The sequence below is a fragment of the Oreochromis aureus genome, linkage group 11, assembly GCF_013358895.1.
Source record: "Oreochromis aureus strain Israel breed Guangdong linkage group 11, ZZ_aureus, whole genome shotgun sequence".
In the NCBI taxonomy this organism is placed as follows: Eukaryota; Metazoa; Chordata; class Actinopteri; order Cichliformes; family Cichlidae; genus Oreochromis; species Oreochromis aureus.
Genome location: NC_052952.1, coordinates 12,131,160 through 12,145,024, shown reverse-complemented (window position 1 = coordinate 12,145,024; position 13,865 = coordinate 12,131,160).

Genomic DNA, 13,865 nt, shown 5'->3' with positions numbered 1-13,865 from the left:
TGGTTTATGAATGTCGAAAGTGTTTTTTTTTTTACGTATGAATTCTTACTGTGACTAAGATCTTTTTTGTTACATACAGTATGCATCACCACAACAACAAGACAATTTAATCCCACAGAGCAAAATCAAGTGCCGCACCACAGTAATTGTCCCTGTACTGAGGTGAATGTTACGAGAAACAAGTCTTCCCCAGTTCCAGTCGGTTTGAGAAACTCTTAAACCTGAGCTGTCCTGTGATCGGACGTCACGGTTGTTCACTTTTAACTACTAAACAACAGCAACAACAACAAAAAAACACGTTAAATGGGTGCTCGTCTAATACTGTATTTTAGCACCATGAAAGTGGGGTCTTCACAGGAAACACATCAAACTGTAATTAATGACAAAATATTAAAAAAAATTTATATTTTGACACTGAGACTGAAACCTTTTCTGCAGTCTTTTTTTGTAAACCTCCCATTCTGTGAGCCCTGTGGTAAGACCCCCCGCCTCCCAACCCTCCCTAGCAGACCTGTATTGTTTATATATGGTGGAATAAAAACACACAGTTTCCTAGCTCATGTGGATCTATTCCTGATTTTACCAAGTCAGTGAGCAACATCATTGTCACAGGGGACATATATGTTTTAGGGCTAAATTGCTTTTTTAAAAAACAAAACAAAACAAAAAGCCCCCACTTTTGTGCAAGCTCATTTACTCGAGTATTTATTTAAACAAGGAGCTACGTAATGACTTACAGACTCCTGGAAGTGGCTGTAGAGTTATCACAGCACAGAACATATAACATAGCCTCAGCGAGGAAGTTGGGTCACACAGCTTTTCTGAAACAAATCATCAGGTGCTCAGAAAAATAAATCAAAGCACTGACAGTTTTATAGCCACTTATCTGACTTTTTTCTCTAGTTTTTTTCCTTTTTCTTTATGTTACTGAACATTTCATTCAGGACAGCAAGGCGTATCTGAAGCAAATAATAACATGCTGCCTGTGCCAGTATGTAACAATAATTATCACTGCTGCGTATCATTTTTATTTCCAATAATATTAAAAGAATATCCATATGCACTTTATACATGCCTAGTATGTGTTCTATGTCTACTACTGTAAGACTTGATGTACAGGAAACAGCAGAAGTCCATGGGGAATACGGTATACTGAGTAATTATTCTGGGGCATATATGTGTATATATGCTGTAGGCCCATGTTTCACAAAACATGCCAAACTGTCACTTGTATTTTTGGCATGTCCTGGATGGCAGCCTGAGACTGAACACAAATCTCCCACCGGGATGCAGCATAGATTTTACTGATACAATTCTCGTATTTGTCAGGAAAAGACTGCAATAATGCAGGATGGAATGAGTGATGCTGAATTATATGGATACACACACTTTCCAGAATCCACGTCCTCTTGGCCTTTGAAAAACAAATTTGTTGATTGATGGGTCATAATGTTTGTTGATACTTCAATTTTTGCCTCAGGAGGTATTGCAAGTCATCTCTTGGGCAAGATACTGAACCCTGAGTTGCTCCCGATGCCTTCATTGGGGTGTCAATGTGTGTATAAATGATAGACTTTCACCACTTGGACATGTAAAAAGCTCTTTGAAAAGTACATGTTTAACAAAATGAAGTTCAAAAATCTTTTTTCATGCCTAAAGATGAATAAAAATACTTAACTTTATGTGAAAAATCATTTAGATTTCAGTGTTGTTACAAGCCAACAGTACATGCACCACTTGTGAACTGACAACTATTACTTGAAAATGTTTTTGACTCTTTACTTGAATCTTTAGTTCAAAGGATGAGGGAACTTGAACACTAACACAAAAGCCTGTCACAAATAATTCTGTAAAAGACTGTGACAAAGTGTGTAAGAAGTGAAAGATGACGAACACTCTTATGTAGCCTCTGGACAGGTTACCAGTCCGTTGCGGGGCTAACACAGAGAGAACAACAACCATTTCCACTCACATTCACACCTATGGGCAATTTAGAATCACCAAACAAACTGGAGTACCCAAATACCTCTTATCCACCAGTACCTGCTCAACTCAGCTTGACTTGGATTTTAGGGTTTTCCATTAGGTGGTAGTAGGTGGTAGGTAGGTACTTTTTATACCGGCTGAATCTGTCCGAAAATGTGACTACTTGCCACCAATTGGCCCGTCAAACTGGCCGTCAGTCAATGGAAACTCCCTCACAAAACATGGCAACAAGGGAAATAGCTGCACAAAACATAACACTGTGGTCCCTGGGTCTGACAGGTATGCTATTGCTTCAACATCCTCCATTGTTGTATGTGTGTCGCATATGAGGTGAAACTGTAATAGAAAATGAGCAAAAACTAGCAGAGTCAGTACTAGTGGAAAAGAGGACTGGGGAGTTAACTGTAAATTCTACACAGAAAGGTCCCAGCCAGATGGTGGAGTCAAGGCAAAGGTGCTAACTGCTAACAGTGATAATCACTGTGCCACTGTGCTACCCTTGCTGTTAATCAGGGTTCCTTAAATACAGCTATAGCAACATAAGTAAACTTTATTTGTTTACTTACTTAAAATGTCTGCATTTTTTGAAGGTGAACTCACAGGAATACTGTATTAGTCAAACATGAAAATTCAAGTTGCCACGTTGATAAAAGTTGAAAAAAAAATGTTATGAATCCAGTTCAACTGATATTTGGTGTTTTCCATGGCGTTTCTTTTTCATGCTGTGGAAAGTCCTTTTCTTCACGACACATGGGTAAAGTTGCTTTCATCTGAAAAAGAACTGCTCTACTGCTCCTACTGCTACAACTTTACCTTCAATTGTGAGATGAAAGGCAGCAGGTGTCTTTTGGTGATGAAAACATTGTAGCAAGCTGTCTTCTCTTTCGTTTCCCGAATCTCATGTGAGGATGTGTGTGCTTTTTAAGTTATCTGACAGTCATCTCTTTCAAGTCCAGTTCTTTAATCTAAAGGCAAATAATATATCTCATCAGTACTGACGCAACCAACCAACCAAGTAATAATATAAAGAAATCTGCTGTTTTTTGCAATGTGTTTAAACCCTTTTTTGTAAGCTAACAACGTCACCCCTGTGATTCGACTGGCTCTTAATCTATAAAGTTCCTCTACACCATTACAACCATTTCAGAGGTTGCCACTTTTCTCAAATGTTTCCTGTATTTTTAAAATGCCAAAATAATCTTTTTGCAAAGTAAACAGCCGTTTTTTCTACGTCATATTTGTGCAAAACATTTGATTTCTGTGTTGCTTGTACACAGTTTGACAGTGGGCTCGTGGCAGGATTGTAACAAATTACATCACTGAATTTATTGCACAAGTCATATATCAGAGTGTGTGCACAAGAATCAATGGCTTCTGGCATTAAAAAGTCTGAGGGATGGGTTTTAAAGAAGCTGAAAGCTCTTACTGAGAGTAACTGAATGCGCGGATGGCATAAGTCAGAGTTTAATGTAGTTTAACCACAGTCTCAAATCGGCGGAGTGTCAAGGTGTGGTTTTAGGGAAGCGCACTTTCTAGACAGCTTAATCAGAAAACCACCAAAAACAGGCGCTGATTGGATGTCAACATAGAGCCTTGTGGCTGGTGGGATTATGTCAGAGACAGAGAGCGCACACACACACACACACACACACACACACACACACACACACACACATAGAATGGATTGAGCTGGGCGGGACACATTCATATGGATCCACACACACAGTCATAGAATAGGCTACCATGTTAGGCTCCCGTCCTCACTCCTCCCTGACATAAAGAGTGTTACTCAGAGGAGTTTATATCCAATTGGTACCATCTGTCCTTGCTCTTAAATTTGTTGCAACCTTCTGTGTATGATTTCCTTACGTCTCTCTGGAGAGCTGTATGTTAGGCTGTGATTTTCTTAAATTTAGGACAATTAAGAAGATCTTCCCTGCCCTCCTTTCCAAATGTGCAATCAGTCATTATAAAGAAATGTTTTGTGAGGGCAGAAGTCAAGCAGTGATTATCTCATTCAAAAAATAAAATTTGATTGTTACCTTCAAATAGACGCATAAAGACAAACATATTTGCAGACGAGGCTGGCTGTGCTCAAGTTCACTTTGAAGTAGACTCTGGATCCACTTTGACTTTGGAGAAAAGGTAGATTTTTTCCCAGGAAAAAAAAGTTATAAAAACGCTTTAAGAGATCATAAGTGTGTGCAGGGAAATTCTGTTAATGGTTTTAGAACCATTACATAACAATAGTTTACACCAAGAGTGTCACACTCATTTTACGTCATGCGGCACACACAGCACACTTTGATGTGAAATGGGCAGGAGCAGTGAAACTCTCTTTTCTATCCATGTGGAGAGGTTTAACTACACATTTTATCTCTGAGATAGATTAATGTAAGAAAAAGAACTGGAATTTCAATATTATGTAATATTATTAAAAAATCTGTCAGCACGACTCTTTGGGCTTAAATTATAAGAAATAATGTGTGAAATGGCATAAAAAGGTGTGGGTGCTTGTTGTCCACATTGTTTTGTAATCATGAAGCAGAGGTTGTGTGTTTATTCCCAGAAAATAGCCGGACCACTGTAAAAAACAAAAACAACAAAAACCTAAATTTCTGTAGTAGATAGTGAAAAATCAGGATTTGTTTTTGCCCTTTAATTGTTTATGTATTGCTCAGTTACTCTAATTTTGGATGAATGACCATGGAGGAGATTTGTATCAGTGGGAAAAGTTGTAAAATGATTGAAAATACAATTAAAAGTCCAAAATTTGTGCCCTCACATAATGCCTTCACATTATCCAAGGCCATCCAGTGGGCTGGATGTGCTGAAAGTGCTGGGCCAATTCTGGTCCCTGGGCCTTACTTTTGACACCCTTGGTTCACAGAGTGGCTATTCTACATGCACATTAGGGCTGTAATGGTACAGAAGGGATGAGGAAATTAGCTTCAGTATAAACAAGCGTGTAAGTCATTTGTCACTGCCCTGTGAATTTTGGCTATATTAGAGTCAAAAACTGCTTGCTCACTACTATCTGCTTGGTTAATGGGGTTAAAGATGTTCACCATAATGGTTAAAATTAGGGAATAATTGACTATCAGTTGGAAACCAGAGTAACTGGTCTTTTGTATCAAATTAGGATTAATTTATTTATCTATCTATTTATTTACCCATCACTCCACCTCAACCTCCTCCCTGTGTGGACATTGAATAAGCAAAATAGCAGATTCCCAGATGGCAGACTCCAACATTCAGAGCCATTCAGAGACAACAGCCAATATTTTTTAGGGCTTTCTGGTGTAAGCCAGGACCTCCTGTTCCTGTTAAAAAATAAACGAATGAAAAACGAAATTGTCAGCAAAAGTCATCTCCTGTTTGCTTTCCACACAGACTGTTTACCTCCAACCGAAATCTGCTCTGAAATGACAGGTCAGTACCACTTAGACTACGGTACGAGCGAACAGGAAACGGAAATCAGAAATTCCACATATTAATAGGCAGACAACAGTTTATAGAGATTTTTGTAAAACAAACCCCCCACAAACCCTCTAACACTGAACTGCAGCACATTGCATTCTGAAGATGAATTTAGAGTTGAGTTTAACTGCAGAGCCACTTCAGAACTATTTCACTGATGATGGCTTCTTAAGAAATCTTGCAACACATCAGACCTAGAGTGGTTGCAGAGATACAGTGTGGACGCTGGGTATTGCTTAGTTTGGCTTTGTTGTGTTTTCCCTTAAAGGTTGCCAGTAACCTTGGAGACTGCTGAGAGTGAAGTATCTGTGAAGCAAGCTGGAAAAGTCACAGCAGTTCCTTGTCGCAGCATATATCATACCAAGCATTACTGAAACCTCTCTTTACTATGAGCAGCACACAGTTACTTTTTCAGACATAAGTAAAACTCTTCGAGAGCTATCTTATCTTAAGGATGTAAACTCAATGTGATTCCAGTATTTGAGGAAGTGCAAGATTTCACACAAGTCTCCAACAGAGCGTAGTTTTCTGTGTAGACAGATTCTTCTCTTCTGTGCTGCTCTCAGCATCTTTCAGTGACCTTGCAGTGACGGATCCTCACACACGTATACAGCACACACACTTTAATCAGCAACTTCACACAGTCAGTTGAGGTGCAGTCGTCCTGGTATGGATAGAAGTAACCCTTGATCCCCAAGAGGAAATCGCCTTCCTCGTGTCCCTCCTCCGGGCTCAGAGTTTCCACAGACACCATGACGACCTGCTGAGCTGTCTGTGGATGGAACCCACGGATATGCACCCACCGGTGAGGCCACACGGACTGAGGGAGAGGGAAGAGGTTGATTTAGATGGAAAGGAGAGGAGGAGGAGGAGATTGTAGCAATCAATACAGTGCTTGTGTTGATTTATTCAGACTATGTGTTTGTGTGTGTGTGTCTGTGTCTGAGGTGGGTTGGGGGGGCAAAGAGGGTCTAGATGGGAAAACGCTCTACCCAACGTACCCCACCCCACCACTGGGAAGAAGAGCAATTTCTATTCACTTATGTCTCTTTCTTTGCACCCTTCTTTCTTTCCAGTGCCCCTGCTGTTTCCATAACTTGTTTCCTCCTCTCTCCTCTCCTCTCCTCTCCTCTCCTCTCCTCTCCTCGGGCCTCCTCCTCAGCCTGACGTTTCAGCCAATGTGGGGCGTTATTTGAGGTCATGTGAGAATTATGGTTGACATGTATTCAATCATCATCCCCCCCTCGCAGGACAATGAGCAGCATTTACCAACAGCTCCATATGTTTGCAACATGTCAAGCCAAAAAGTGCTCACAGTGCCAAGTTTACTGTACTTTGTAACTGGGGGGGCAGAGTTGCTGATATGATACAAATGTAATCATCCACCAGAGCGCAATGGAGAGAGATGTGTTCAAAAAAGGTATAATGTGAAAGAGAAGGAGTCGTATGTCAAAATTAGATTAGATACAAGAACATTCAAAGGTACAGTAATATTTAATCCAGTGTCTGAATAGATTCAAGCACACCACCCTATCTTACCTGAACACCTTGATTTATGCGCTGATTTCTGAGAGAATATGATGCTGCAGTGTGCTCACGATGTGGGAACCAGCAGCATGCTGTTGTTTGTGTGAAATATTGCAGCTCCGCTGTCTTTCGCTCATCTGCTGCTGTGGTGCATTCTGACACATGCTCACAGGGATTATTTTTCTTACATGATTTTCTGTAAATGTAGTTAAAAAACTGCATTTTTTCTGTATTTCAGAGTACAGGTTTGATTTGGGGAAGGAGAGCTACACGGCTAAAGCTTTTTTTCATGCAGTCATTCACAATCCACTACTTATAGAAGATGTGATTTATCACCATCTTGTCACTGTCCTTCAATGTCAGGTTATAGCCCATATTATTTGAATATTCCCCATGCAGAGAACAAGTGTTTGGCTTATATTACTGTGGCGATGGCGTAATCCTCTGGGTTTTCAAGACAACATGGAATTAAGGATTCAGATTGATGGATTGCTTTATGTATAAATCCAGATGAAATATGTAATTGCAGGCATCCCTTCCTGTTTTCTGACATCCATCTTATCACATGCTCATGCCAGAAAACCCTGAACTCTTCTGGAACTAACTTTGCACATAATTTCTTATGGATCGTGTGGGTCTATGTGAAAAATAGTGTGCACAATATCACACGTTACAAACCTTAAACATTGTTAAAGGGATGCTCTGCGAGACGTTCAGCTGTTCAGAGTTTGAGTGCTACTGAACATATGAAAAAAGTGTTTTAGTGGTGTTATCTGCATTGTTTTAGGTGAAAGACTTTTATTTTCTTTATATTATTTAAAAAAAAAAAGACAACAAAATAAAATAAAAGAACAATAAAACCAGAAAACAGGGTAGTAGAATCTAGTAGTTTCCAGTTTTCATCTTTCTGTTTCTGTGTTTTTGGGAAATAAAGAGCAATAAATTGCTGCTCTTTTATTACCTTTTCTTCTTTGAGTTTGTTAAACAATCTGCCAAGGCAACATTTGTTCTGTTACTGTTACTGTTACTGTTCGGTTACTTTCATGCTCTTTGAACATGAAATATGAGCATTTATCTAAATAAAACTACAGAAAACATAAAGTAGACCCAATGTTTTGCTAAAATTCTTCAATGAACTCTCACAGATGTTCACTTCCACTCTGGAAGTGACAAACCAACACACACTCATATAACTGAATTACCTTTGTGAAACAGGAGGTCTGCCGGTCATTCTTTACTGCTACTGCTGTTCTTTCCCTGCTTCAAAGAGCTGCTATTATTAGAGTAATGGTTTTACTCAGGGGACTCACCGGCTTTTATCTGAGAGCTAAATGAAGACTGTAAGTTACTAAAGGCCTAATTTGTTTTGTTTTTTTAATTGTGAAAAATGGTTTAATTCATTTTTTAAAATTGATTTAAGGACAACGTTCCAATATGGCACATTTGTGAGCCGTGAAAACCTAGTAACTGCGATTCTCCTATACATTGACTTGCAGGAAAATTTGTCCATTTCTCCAGAGAGAAAACATTGAACTTTTGGATTTTCGTCATGTGAACTGCTCACATCTTCCAAAATTGAAGTTTAAGACTTCAACTTAGACACTCTCAATTTTAACTTATTCTCATCTGACAGTTTTTTTGGTGGGACTCTCTTCCTCTATGACTCACTTTCATATGAGATCATCTTGAGTACACAAACAGCTCTCCAAAAATGTTTCCTCACGAATTTACTTGTGATTCAAATGGCCTATGGCCCATGGCCTATTCACATAACATTTCTTCTCTTTAAATGTTTTGTAATCACCGTTTTCATAGTTATCAGGAAAATCACATTCCAGTTTAGAGGACAAACAGATAAACTAACATTTTTCTCTAGCTAACTTAGTGTAATGGCTCATTATTCATCAGTAATCTGCTGGCACCGAGTTCAGTGTATCTGAAGCTGAAGATGGCTGGAAAACACTTCCAGACAGTGGAAATGCAGCCGCTGTCTGGTAAATGAGCCTGACAGCATTTTTCATTGAGACTGGAAGCTGATATTAAGAGGAAACAGGCCCTTGGGTGTGCTGCTTCCTGAAATGTACGCCAAAAAGGATGAAGCTAGTATTCCTTGAAAATTATGACCATAGACCTAAACTATAATTGTGAGTGTTGGAAGATATAATGACCACACAGTCTTTCATGTGTTATTACTTACATCTATCCACGGCATTATGGCTGCTGATTATCTCCAGCAGACAAATATGAAACTGGATTAGAGTTAACAGAAGGCCTTTTTTTGAAAAGCGAATATATATATATATATATATATATATATATATATATATATATATATATATATATATATATATATATATATATATATATATAATAAGCCAACTGATTGTAAATGATAAAAACAAGATGTTTATGATCTTGGTGAAGGCCATGAATGGAGATTGGCGGATATTTTGAGCCAGTACAATGAAAGGTGGATGGATCTGCTGGAGGTTTTTAGATTTGCACAGTTTTTAAGTTTCATTTGTTAATGAGTTGATGGATTAGTAGAAGACAAGCCTGCCAGCTGCTTATCCATCCATGAAAATTATCTACATAAGCATCATAAATTATGTGTTATCTATATCCTACTTAATCTCAAGCTCTGGATAATACCTAGTGATGACACAGTGGGCACAACAAGGAAGCTTTACGTCATTAAATCAGAATAATATCGTGCTGCTCAACGACACTGGAACTTTCTCCATGCTCACCATTCTTATCTGAACAGACAGACGACATGTGACAGAACTCGACCCCTGCTCACCTACGTTTAGAGGAAGTTCGGGTCAAATCCTTCTCTCTATGCATCACCTCCAGTCTCGGTGTGAGACAGATGCTCTCCCATGCAGAAATGCACACACACACACACACACACACACACACACACACACACACACACACACACACACACACACACACACACAAGCAGACAGGTCACCTTTACAGAGTTCATCCCTAAGTCGTTAACCATAATTATCTGCATAACGCACTCACACACAGACTAAGCCCTGCTTTTCCTTTGATTCTGATGTGATCAGTGGGCAGACATGATTTCCTTCATAATCTCTTGTCTCAGGGGTCAAAGTGCAGAATGTCAGGCCTGAGGTCAGATTTGACTCTTCAGGTCTGTGGTCACAGAACCAGCTGGATATATGTAGTCATATATAAAAGGACTACAAAAAAATGGTTCTGGAACAGAGTTGTTATCATACTTTTGTGTTTTCTAATTAGTTTTTAATTTGATTTCATTTTGACTTTTTGCTTTCAGTTCAGTTTATTTTCAGTTAGTTTCCAGAACAGATTTGCTTGTTTCCGTTTTATTGTTTGAAATTGTTTAATTTTGCTTTAGTTTTTATTAGTTTTCGTGTTAGTTTTAGTCCTTTATTGTATGGAATTCATATGCTAGATGCAAGATATGGAAAAATTCATCACAGGTATTGCAATATACACAGACTCACAGACTTTACAGCAGTTGACTCAAAGTCTTATAGACTTACAAAGTTTAAATAAATATGTCCACTCTTTTTTTTTTTAATATCTAGTTTTAGTTTAGTTCTGCTTAACTATGGTTACGGTTCAGTTAACCCAAACTCAAAAATTGTCTGAAACCTTCAACCAAAAACATCTGTTGATGAAAGATGAAAATCTAAAGACACTGCACTGAAATATTAACAGTTTTAGTTTGTCATCACTGAATCAGAAAACTTTTAGGCTTATTGTTTCCTCTGTATTTTGATGACATTTCTGGTCTTTTCCTTTAAAGCATGTGCACTTTTTGGCAGGCAGATACCTTGTTTGATAATGAATCAATATTGTACTTCCCAGCTGCATATCATGAAATCATCCACCACTAATTCTCCTGCTTCCGTTGGTTTGAATTTTTCCCAGCGCTGTGATTTAATCCTCCTGCGGTTTGCTAACAAAAACCTGGAGATGGGATTGTGTATACAGATTTTATCATTAGGCTTTTTATAAAGTTCTTGGAAGTTCCTGTAAAAGTGAAAAGGTCAATAATAAAACTGTAATGATTTCTATCCATTTTTATTTCAGATGTAAAATTGACAAATTTTTCAGAAATTCAAAAACAGGCAAACAATGCAACAACTAATGAAACAAGGAATTTTTTGAAGTGAAGAAACTAACAATACATGGTGATGATACTGTAAATAAGATTCAAGAGTAAGGGTTGTCCAAATATGGTGCTTTACACGTTACACGTTTGTTCACTGGTACCATTTGACAAAAAGCAAAACACACCCACAGAGAAGACTATCAGAGCTATGCTCCCCACAACCCTGACAGAAGTGAACCCCATTTCCTACTTTTGTGCCACACGGAGAATTCAGCACATTATAGTGCTGTCATTGCAATCAGCCATTCTTCAGGGGGGTCTGCTAAGTTAGTGAGAAGAGGTTAAAGAGCAGCCATGGTGTAATAGCCAACGTCTTACAAAAGGGAATGTACAGCTAATAATGGAGTGGTATTTAAGTTACGTTTTTTCAGCTTTCATGTTAAAGCCTTTGCAATCCTCTCCTGTCACAACCTCTAAAGGAAAACCCTGTCAATCTTTCTTTTTTCATTCCCCTCCCAGCAGGTCTGGTGGAGATAAAGCAGAGAGAATATAGGCTACGCTGTCGACGTGCAGGTATTTCATTCAGAGGTCAGAGTGGACAAACTGCAGCTGTCCACAGTGAGATGAACTACTGCCTGCAGTAATCACTAATCCAGAGGTTCCAGCTGCCCCCTCCCACACCTACTCTAACCCTCGTGACCGACCCGCTGATCCCACACTCTGTGGCTTTCAGGCCTCCTCACTTAAGGTCATCTAATCTTTCACATTAATTTTCTCTGACTCAAAAACTTAAGTCATTGACTCTTTACTTACTTACTTTTTTGGCCTCTGCCTGCCTTCTGCTGTGTTTCCAAAGACCAGCATTTTAAACCTAATATATGAGTATGAGGGAAAAAGTCAAATTTGAGCAAGACAAACAAAAAAGAAAAAAGGTTGTATTCAAACCAAAGAGAAAGCAAGCTATTTGGAATGATTTGTCATTGGGTTAATTATTAAGTCTTATTGGAAACGATGCTGGTGATGTGACGTGGGAACCTTCAGCTCAGATTTGTTGGGCTTCTGACAACAGGTTTGCTCCGACATACAAAACGTGCTAAAAAAAAACAAGCTCATAGGTTGTTTTGGGGGTAATTATAGCATAAATCCCAGCCATGACATTTCACATGGCTGTAAAACTCTGATTTGTCAGGTCAAAGGTTAAAGGAAATAGACCACAGATCCACTGAAAAAGAGGATCTGCTCACATAAGCTTAAAACTTGGTATGAAGTCAGCCGCTTCTAGTACTTTTGAATACTGACCTAGGACACAATTGCATTTGGGTTGTGATGACTAATTTAAATTACACCTAAATCGCCTCGCCCTGTCTTACTGCTGTTCATCATTTAAAGAAGATATTTAACTTAGAAGGGGAATTTTATAAGGAGACAGCACCACAGGAGGAACACCTTAAAATAGCACCACTGGCTTCAATCAAATCACTGTTTTATTTGTGCAAATTTCAGATTTTAAAAACAGAATGAAAATATTGAATTTTTGTGAAATGTTAAATTAAATTAAAGTCCAATTTCTTCTTTAGATAATGCACCTTTCTGTTTATGCACCTCAGCATGGACAGAAACTGAAAGAATAAAATTATATTAAAGGTTTTAAGTTTAGCTTTGTCTTGTCAGACAGAAAAATAACAATTAAATATGTATTTAGTTTAATTAAAACAGAACATAATAGTAATGACATATATTGGACAAAAAGCAGGACAAACCTCACACATTGTACAGTCAAGTGAAAACTCACGTCGCAGAATAATGAATGTCTTCCTAAATGTGGACACTTATCATCATCAATCTGGAAATAGGCCTGTCTGGGGGGGAGATTTTAACGAGATGCTACAGATGACGGCTCTCAGGATAGATTTGGTTTCAGCAGTTGTGGTTCGTTGGAGGTTTAACATACACGTTCTGGACAGAGAAGTGACTTTTTTCAGTGACTGATAAAAGACAGATTCAATAATGATCCAGAACATGGAAGAAATGGGGCCAAGACAAATAATTAAAAGGTGTTGCTGAGATTTCAGGTGCTCCAATGATACTGTACATGTATGTAGCCCTGTTTTACTTCATAAAGTGAAACATTTTAAACCACTGTACATTTTTCAAGTCATGTGCAGAATCTACCCTGGAACTAGGAGAGGATTGGATTATGTCAAAATTTTAAAAATTGTCAAAAAACATGTTAGAAACCTTTTCTTTTGTGAGCATGGGAAACTGCAACATTTTATATTAAAAAAAACCCTCACAAATATCTATCATGGCTTGATTTTAAACACTTAGTAATTTCATTAAGACCTGGATAGTGACTGTTTCAGTTTCTGTGAGGAAGACGTCAGACTGCTTTGTATAGAAATAAATTGTAAATTATGCCGGCAAGTATCCCAAATATGGTCACTCCTTGCTTCATACAAGTCACTTTAGGCCCAGTCTGGGTAATCTGAGTCGTAAAATAAGAAGTTGTTAGCCTGGGCAAAAACATACCCTAGGGCAAAAACAAATCAGTCTGTTACATTTCTGCTAACCCTACTTCACCCCTGTTTTCTTTAATAAACCCCTTAGGATTTCCCTTTATTGAAAGGGATCCCACTACATAGTACATCTTGTAGTGTTCCCTCTTTGGGTAGAAATGAAGTGTCCAGATTCCTTTGTTGTTTCAGGTATCCAGCAACGCAACAGTGGTTAAAGGTCACAGCCATGTCTGGGCACCAACTGT